The sequence below is a fragment of the Arachis ipaensis genome, chromosome B9 (genome assembly GCF_059453495.1).
Source record: "Arachis ipaensis isolate K30076 ecotype BB chromosome B9, ASM5945349v1, whole genome shotgun sequence".
In the NCBI taxonomy this organism is placed as follows: Eukaryota; Viridiplantae; Streptophyta; class Magnoliopsida; order Fabales; family Fabaceae; genus Arachis; species Arachis ipaensis.
In genome coordinates, this window is record NC_142444.1 from 135,466,847 (window position 1) to 135,476,067 (window position 9,221).

Here is a 9,221-nt window from a genome sequence, read left to right on the forward strand (position 1 = left end):
TATTTTGGAAAATGAAGAAATTAAGTATATTATTTCTAATTTTTGGATTTGAACATTTTATTGAAAATAAAGTGTGAAATTGATGAGCAAATAGTATTTTTATACATTATTATTGTTGGATTAGAATTTATTTCTAATTACTATATTATCCCTATTTTTAAGTGAAATTACCAATTTACCCCTAACCCTAATTTTAAAAAATGAAAACCCTAACCCAGTGACCCGACCCGGTTTCCCCACTACCCAGCAGTTGTACAGCCTTTCCCCAAAATCACGCAGCACCTTCATCCTCCCTCAGCATAGCAACATACACACGCATGGAGGGAAACATCGGAGAAGAGGATGGGGGAAATCGGAGAGGGAGGGACGGCGTCACAGCAAGGGCTCGCTGCCATCGCCGTCGAGTCTCCTGCGATCAGCCTCGCCGTCCGTTCTGCTCTCCGTCAAGTCTGCCCTGTTGCTGATGTCGCCGAACCAGGCTGAGAGAGAGAGAGAGATCAAAACGAGCCATGAGAGGGGGTGACGAGCACGAGCCAGGACTGGGAAGGAGAAGCCGCCGCCACTCCCGCCACGAGCTCGCCATCGCGGTGAGGACCGAACGCCTTCGAGGTTCCCGCCGCCACCTTGAAGCCGCGTCGTTGTCGCTGCCAGGGTCCCCTCCGTCGCCGTCCTTGGCGGCTCATGAACAGAGAGCACACGCGCGGGGTGGAGGGAGGTGCTGCTATCGCCGCCGTCGTTCGTGCCTCCTCCCGCCGCCAGATCTGCCCACTGAACCCCAGAGCGCCCCATTGCCTTTGCCGTCTGGGGCCGCGCCACCATGCCTGTCCGCCGGAAACCGCCACTGAAGCGGTGTCGTTTGGAGTTACGCGAGTTGCTGCCGCCGGAGCCACTGCTGGAGGTTCTGGTTACTTTTGCCGGTAAGGGTATTATTTGAGATTTCTGTTCTTTTTGAATTCAGAGGTTACTATGGTCACTGCCTGCTGGTTTCAGCCGTCGCGATTGGAATTCGTCACTGCTGCCGCTTGAGGTGGCTGCCGGGCTGCCGTCGAGCCGGTTTGGAGACCGCCACTGTTTCGGTTTAGCCGTTCCTTCTTCGGTTCGGTAAGCGTTTCGATCTGAAAGCCCTTTCGTTATTGTTCTGTTATCTCACGCTGAGGTTTGTGGCATTAATTGCTATAAGATTGAGTTTCAGTTGTTGTATGTTGCGATTAGAGTCGTTGAGATTGTTGAGAAAGCAAGTGGAGCCGAGTTATTGGTTGCCGTCACTTCGGGTTGAGGCGAAAGGGACTCCGTGAGACGTTTGGGTTATGGAATTGCGTTTTGAGGTAGGGGCACTTTCCAAAAACTATAATTTATTATTAGAATTATTACATATGGGTACTGATGTGAGATATTGTGTACTTGGTGATTGTATCTGCCTTATGTATCAATTGATTGACTCGAATGACTATGGATGTTGGTTTGGCTGAATTGTTGTGTGGCTTGTGAAATGTAATGTTTGAAGTTGATTCTTTAAATATTTGAAATGAGTTTAATCCGTTGAGGATTGGTTTGAATTGAGTCAATTATTTTGATGATGTGAAAGATAGAATGCTCTTGAAATTCAGCCTGGGTCGCTTTAATTGCTCTGGCTTTGATAAATGATTTATTGCTGAACCGATTCTTTAAAGCTTTATAAATGAGTTAAACCGGTTGATATTGAGTTGATTTTTGAAATGGTTTCCTTGAGGTATGCCATTGAGGCGACTGTTGGATTTAGCTTGCTTTTGAATTGATTTCTTGTTTGAGCTGTTGAAAAGGAATGAGAAACGGTTTAGTTGGGACCCGAACCGGGTGGCAAAAGTCCAAGTTTTAGGGGAGGTGTTGCCGAAATTTCTATAAAATCCGAGTCTTTATTGAAATGTTGTCTGGAAAATGATGAGTTAAAGACTTCTACTATTTTATTTGAATTATCAAGAAAAGGATGATTCATGCTTTCGAAATGAATTAATAAAGAGGAAATTGTGATTTAGTCTTGCTTCTTAAGAAAGGCATTGTATCTCTTTCAGGAGAAGGTTATTTAGATGAAACTTGTGTTTTAAAGCTGTTTGGATGTGAAAAGGGTTTATGCCTTTGAATTTGACTTGGGGGTTTCAATTAAAGAAGTTTCAATGACTTTGAAAGAACCTGAATGTCTATTGACAAGTTTCATTTTGAAATGTTTTGAGAAAGGTTTTAAGTACTCTTTGAATTCTGAATTCTTGCAAGACTAAAACAATTTTGAACAGTTGAAACGTTCTAGAATTATCATGGGGGTTGAAGTTGGTTTTGCCTAAGTAAAGGAAACGGCTTTGAAAGAAGTAAATGATTACATGACTCGGTTTGGCTTAGATCCTATTTTCTTACTCAAATCAGAAAGCCAATGTTTTAATGATTTTAAATGAATTTGGCGAAATGAGTTATGTTGTTCTCCCCTAAAGACTTGGGACTCTGCCGAGAAATTTTGTTATAAAATCCCATTGTGGAATGGGTGATTTTGATTGTTCCCAAATTGAATCTTTAACTTTCCATGGTTTTGGAAGTCTTGGAAAGAGGATGCCGAGAGCGGCTTTGTTTTAAAAAGGGAACTTACTTTGAGTAAATTTGGCTTATGAGCCTGAGATGATTTGAGAAATGAGATCTTTAAAGCCAAGGCTGAAAAGAGTTGAAATTTGATTTCAAAGTGAAATGGCTTGAGAAAAGTGATTTGAGGCTTAAATGCCGGTTTTATGAATTCGATGATGTTGAATGGTGAAAGTGCTGTTTTGTTATGGGCCGAAATGGCTGTGTATGATTATGAATAATGGCTGGTTCTGGATTGAACCGTGAGCCGAAATGGCTGTGTAAGATATTGATTTATGGCTGATTGCTGAATGAGTTATGGGCCGTATGGCTGACTATGAATTATGAACTTAAGCCGGATGGCTGAGATGGATGTTGATCCATGACTGGGACTGAATGAATATATGCTTGAGATACCTGGGTAGTAGCAAGGGTTGTGGTTCGTCCCACTTGCTCCAGGTCAGAGACTGTGACGCCTGGGTAGTAGCGGTAGTAATGGTGATTCCACTCGCTCCAGGTTGAGCTGTTAAACATCTGCCTGGGTAGTAGCCGCAGTAGTGGTTATTCCACTGGCTCTGGGTTGAACGGGTAGTAGCAATGGGGTTGTAGCTCAAACCTACTTGCTTCGCGATGGGTGTTTCTGTCCATGGTTAGCTACCAGGACGTGTCGGGTTGGCTATATAACCGACAGATGATATCATCAGCCACTAGGGACAGGCATGCATCATATGCATCTATGTGACATTGTTTGGGTGTGCATATTATACTTGGTGTGCCTATGTGATTAATTGCTAATTGTTCTACTTGCAATAACTGTTTGTTTGTGCTTGCATCTTCCTGTTTGTGTTTGCCACTGGGGCTCTGTTGGACTGTGGTGATTGGTTGATGGTTGGATTGTTTGGGCCTAGGGCCGTGGTTGAAATGAGATGAATCGATGGTTGGTTTTGGTTTTGTGTGTCTCTGGTTTGGAAAAAAATATGAAAGGCTATTTTGGTTCAGCATAGATAAATCCTTTTGAAAGGCTTTTGAGTTTTTGAGAATTGAACGGTTCCTCTTTCAGAAAAGATTTCCGACTTTACTTTCATTGTAAACCGTTGTTTTTTAAAAGAGGCATGAGACGGTTATCAATCACTGGTGCGGTTATCTTCATGTATCCTATTACAGTAATTCCCAAAAACCCTCTACTGAGAACCCTTTCGAGGATGATGTTCTCACCCCCCTACATTTTTCCCCTTTCAGGATATGGGCGCAGAAGTTACGAAGAGCTTATTTAATTGTTGTTGTGATGCTCTGTATTGTTTTAGCTATGGTTTATTGTACCCTCGCCTTTATCTTGATATAATCTGTAAGAGGGATAGGAATTGTATTGGATTATGGTTGTAATATTACTTATATATATGTATGTATATATATATGGATGTACTCTTTATGAGTTTTGTAAGTTGTATGGTATTTATGGATGTATGATATCGGATGAAAGTATTTTTGGATCGGTATTGCGACTTAAAGTTTTAAACAGGCTCATATTTCAGTATTAAATAGTATAAGTGTCGTCGTAATGTCCGAGCTATCAGAGTGGCGCAGCCGGAAGCGTGAGCTTTGGTAGTTAGGGTGTTACATTATGGTATCAGAGCAGTTCTTCCTGTAGAGCCTGAGGAATGGACTGACTATGCTTCAATTGCATACTCTGAGTGTTTGTCATGTATTAGGTCTTGTCGAATGACGAGGATTAGGGCTTTATGCACATGACGATCTATTGATTTAACGCTGTTAGTCTTGCATTGCATAATTCTTGGTATTAAGTTTGGCCGGCTTAATACTAGTGACTTATGTATATGAAAGCACTAATGGGTTATCATAGATGAAATACGAGTTTCGAGTAAAGCGAATCGCGGGTTTTGGGAACGTTAGAAACTATTTCTCGAGGCTATTCAGTTGTGTGTCTTGAAATTCTATTCGAGTCGACCTGTTCTTTCATATCCTAACTTGAAGTTCTTGTTTGCTACTCCTTTCGAAAAGTAATTTGATGTTTCCACTCTATTTCTCTATTCATATGCATTCTTGTTTGATCTCAATTGCATATGCTTGTTTGGAATCCTTGTTGCATCTGTTTTTCTCTGTTTGAGTTCTTCCTGATTCCAATATTCCTTGATATAGCTTTGAACTTGTCTTAATGTGCTGTGACTTTTAACTCCGGGTTTCGAATTCATTCTCAAAGAACTTGTTGATTCAGTTTTCCTCTTATTTGACAGTGATTACAGCTAATTCTGAGATTTTCATGAAAGTTGCTGTTGATTAGATATATACTTATCTACACATGTGGAACTTGAAGATTTCTTATACAGTTTAACGACTATTTATTTCTAATACATCGCCTGTGCTTTTACTGGTTTATGGAACCGCATTTACCTTAAGTTACAATTTGACTTTCTAGTAATTTTACTATAGTTCCAATGCACATCTTCATTTGATTATGTATTTGGGATATTTTTTAAAATTCTGGAAAGAAAGGGAATTTTTCACTTTTATCCCGGTTGAGTTTCATTTGATAAACTTTACTTAATTCATTTTTATTTGAGTTTGATTTAGCATACTACATGGTTTATGCTATTGTTGTTCTTTTGAAAATGTTGGACTCATAGCTTTCTTCTTATGATCAGACTCGCTTCTTCTTAAGCTTTTCACCTCTATGAATGTCATACATGATTCTGTTTTTAACTAATCTTTTACATCTTGTGAAATTACCATTGATCTTGGTTTGTCCTCTCTTGTGAATCTCATCCATATGCGAGTCAGTTTGATTTGTTTAAAATTAGTGCATTGTTTATTCTCTCATTTTCTCTACAAGAATTTTTAGTTAAAGATTTACCTTTGAGAAATTACTAATGATTGAGTTGTCTTTTCCTATGACTTTTGTATTCTTTTGGATCAATTGAAAGCTTGTTTGATGACTCATGCCTAGTGAATCTTGTTTGGACTACTTTGGTTTAAGATCCTTTCTTGCAAGGCTTGACTCCTTTTTAGTACATCTTAAACTTCTTGAATGTTCTTCTGAGAAGGTGATTTTAAGAACACTTTTGGGAGTCTTGTTCTGAACTTTTTAAAGAAGTTTTGGATTCTCTTGTAAGAAGTTTTAAACGGAATTTATTTTCTGTTGCTTGATTTAGATTGAAACCATTGTTCGATTTTGACGAAGTTAATTTAAAAGTCAGCATGCGCTATTTTAAATGAAGTTTTGAAAAGCTCCCTTGTTTAGTGGAAACCAGTTCGTTTGTAACGCACCACTTATTTCCTCTACCAAGTTGTAAGCAAATTTTTACCTTGGAGTTTCTTTTCTAAAAGGAGTTTAACTTCCTCTTTCATCCTTGCTATGAATGCTATACATGCTTGTTCGAATATGAACTTTGAGAATTTTTGAACAAGCATTTGATTTCTCTCCCGAGTTTTATGAACTGCTTTTGGTTAAGTTGTGTATCTAATTACCTTTCTAAAATATTTGAAGAAATATTTTAGCCTTTAGCCAAACCCGTGTGCACCTTGTTTTTAGAACCCGACAAAATCTATTTCAACATGAACTTGCATTAAAGCAAAGCCACGATTATGCTTTTGTTACTCTCTTGAAGGATGTTGTTAATTAACCTTTCTTTTAGATTGCGAAGTGGTTTTTCCGCAAGTTTCGGTTCCTTTATGAACAATGTATTTGGGAGTACTTTTAATCGTGCTCTTGAGTTTTGTGAGCTTTGTCTTGGGTTTGATATTCCTTTTTGTAAACCTCCTACTTCTTCGACTCAACTTGAATTTGTTTCGAACTAAGGCGCTGGTTCTCTTCTTATTAGTCCTATTGAATTTCTTGGATCTAAGGGTTATCTTTGAGGTTGTCAATTGAATTGTGTCTAGAAAACTGCATTGCTTGAGCATCCTTGGATATCTGGGATTGGATATTTTCTCTCAAATCTATTATTGCTATCCTTGACATTTGACTCTCCTTTCTAAATCTTGTATCCGTCTGAGTAGACTCGAGAATTGTTTCGATATCACGTGCGACTTGTAGACGTAGTAGCGCGATGCGTTAGTCTTTAAGACGTGATATGTGTATATGGAAGGAGAAGCGGTAGGTGTGTAACGTTATGATGAGTTTGCGGGTGTTAGGCTCATGATCGGCTATGAAGTTGTAAAGTGCTTGATGGAGTTGGAGAGTTGAAGCTTTGAGGTTGAGATGAGATTAGTGTGCGGATGTTGAGCACGTCGTTGTAACCTCATCCTGTTTTATAACCTTCAAGGCCTTGCCTTACTACCACATGTTGACCCATGTCATCTTTTGCATTGAGCCTACCTTGTAATGATTTCTTTGCACTCACACTTTTACCTTTGCATCCTTATGTGTATGACAATCAAAGTATTTGAAAATCGTATATATGTTTATATTTTGAGATATTTTTGCTTCTTCCTTAAATGTGTTTAAGGGTGAACTGTTATGAGATTTATTTCGTTTTGTATCAATTTTCGAGGGCGAAAATTTTTATAAGGTGGGTAGAATGTAAGACCCAGAACCTTTGAAAAGTCTTTTTATGCGTAAGTCTCAAATCATATAGTTATTTATAGCCTTAATTTCAGAAATTATTTTATTAAAGATAATTAAGACAATTCTTGATTTATTGGATTTGAGACGAGTTATGATTATTATCCAATTTTATAATTATTGGATTATTTTCTATATTTAAATCATATAGTTGGTAGTTGTGAAATAAAAAGGATTTTTATATGATTTTGGACTAAATAATTGATATTTTAGAATATTGATATTACTATTTTGGAAAATGAAGAAATTAAGTATATTATTTCTAATTTTTGGATTTGAACATTTTATTGAAAATAAAGTGTGAAATTGATGAGCAAATGGTATTTTTATACATTATTATTGTTGGATTAGAATTTATTTCTAATTACTATATTATCCCTATTTTTAAGTGAAATTACCAATTTACCCCTAACCCTAATTTTAAAAAATGAAAACCCTAACCCAGTGACCCGACCCGGTTTCCCCACAACCCAGCAGCTGTACAGCCTTTCCCCAAAATCACGCAGCACCTTCATCCTCCCTCAGCATAGCAACACACACACGCATGGAGGGAAACATCGGAGAAGAGGATGGGGGAAATCGGAGAGGGAGGGACGGCGTCACAGCAAGGGCTCGCTGCCATCGCCGTCGAGTCTCCTGCGATCAGCCTCGCCGTCCGTTCTGCTCTCCGTCAAGTCCGCCCTGTTGCTGATGTTGCCGAACCAGAATGAGAGAGAGAGAGAGAGATCAAAACGAGCCATGAGAAGGGGTGACGAGCGCGAGCCAGGACTGGGAAGGAGAAGCCGCCGCCACTCCCGCCACGAGCTCGCCATCGCGGTGAGGACCGAACGCCTTCGAGGTTCCTGCCGCCACCTTGAAGCCGCGTCGTTGTCGCTGCTAGGGTCCCCTCCGTCGCCGTCCTTGGCGGCTCATGAACAGAGAGCACACGCGCGGGGTGGAGGGAGGTGCTGCTGTCGCCGCCGTCGTTCGTGCCTCCTCCCGCCGCCAGATCTGCTCGCTGAACCCCAGAGCTCCCCATTGCCTTTGCCGTCTGGGGCTGCGCCACCATGCCTGTCCGCCGGAAACCGCCACTGAAGCGGTGTCGTTTGGAGTTACGCGAGTTGCTGCCGCCGGAGCCACCGCTGGAGGTTCTGGTTACTTTTGCCGGTAAGGGTATTATTTGAGATTTCTGTTCTTTTTGAATTCAGAGGTTACTATGGTCATTGCCTGCTGGTTTCAGTCGTCGTGATTGGAATTCATCACCGCTGCCGCTTGAGGTGGCTGCCGGGCTGCCGTCGAGCCGGTTTGGAGACCGCCGCTGTTTCGGTTTAGCCGTTCCTTCTTCAGTTCGGTAAGCGTTTCGATCTGAAAGCCCTTTCGTTATTGTTCTGTTATCTCACGCTAAGGTTTGTGGCGTTAATTGCTATAAGATTAAGTTTCAGTTGTTGTATGTTGCGATTAGAGTCGTTGAGATTGTTGAGAAATCAAGTGGAGCCGAGTTGTTGGTTGCCGTCACTTCGGGTTGAGGCGAAAGGGACTCCGTGAGACGTTTGGGTTATGGAATTGCGTTTTGAGATAGGGGCGCTTTCCAAAAACTATAGTTTATTATTGGAATTATTACATATGGGTACTGATGTGAGATATTGTGTACTTGGTGATTGTATCTGCCTTATGTATCAATTGATTGACTCGAATGACTATGGTTTGGCTGAATTGTTGTGTGGCTTGTGAAATGTAATGTTTGAAGTTGATTCTTTAAATATTTGAAATGAGTTTAATCCGTTGAGGATTGGTTTGAATTGAGTCAATTATTTTGATGATGTGAAAGATAGAATGCTCTTGAAATTCAGCCTGGGTCGCTTTAATTGCTCTGGCTTTGATAAAGGATTTATTGCTGAACCGATTCTTTAAAGCTTTATAAATGAGTTAAACCAGTTGATATTGAGTTGATTTTTGAAATGGTTTCCTTGAGGTATGCCATTGAGGCGACTGTTGGATTTAGCTTGCTTTTGAATTGATTTCTGGTTTGAGCTGTTGAAAAGGAATGAGAAACGGTTTAGTTGGGACCCGAACCGGGTGGCAA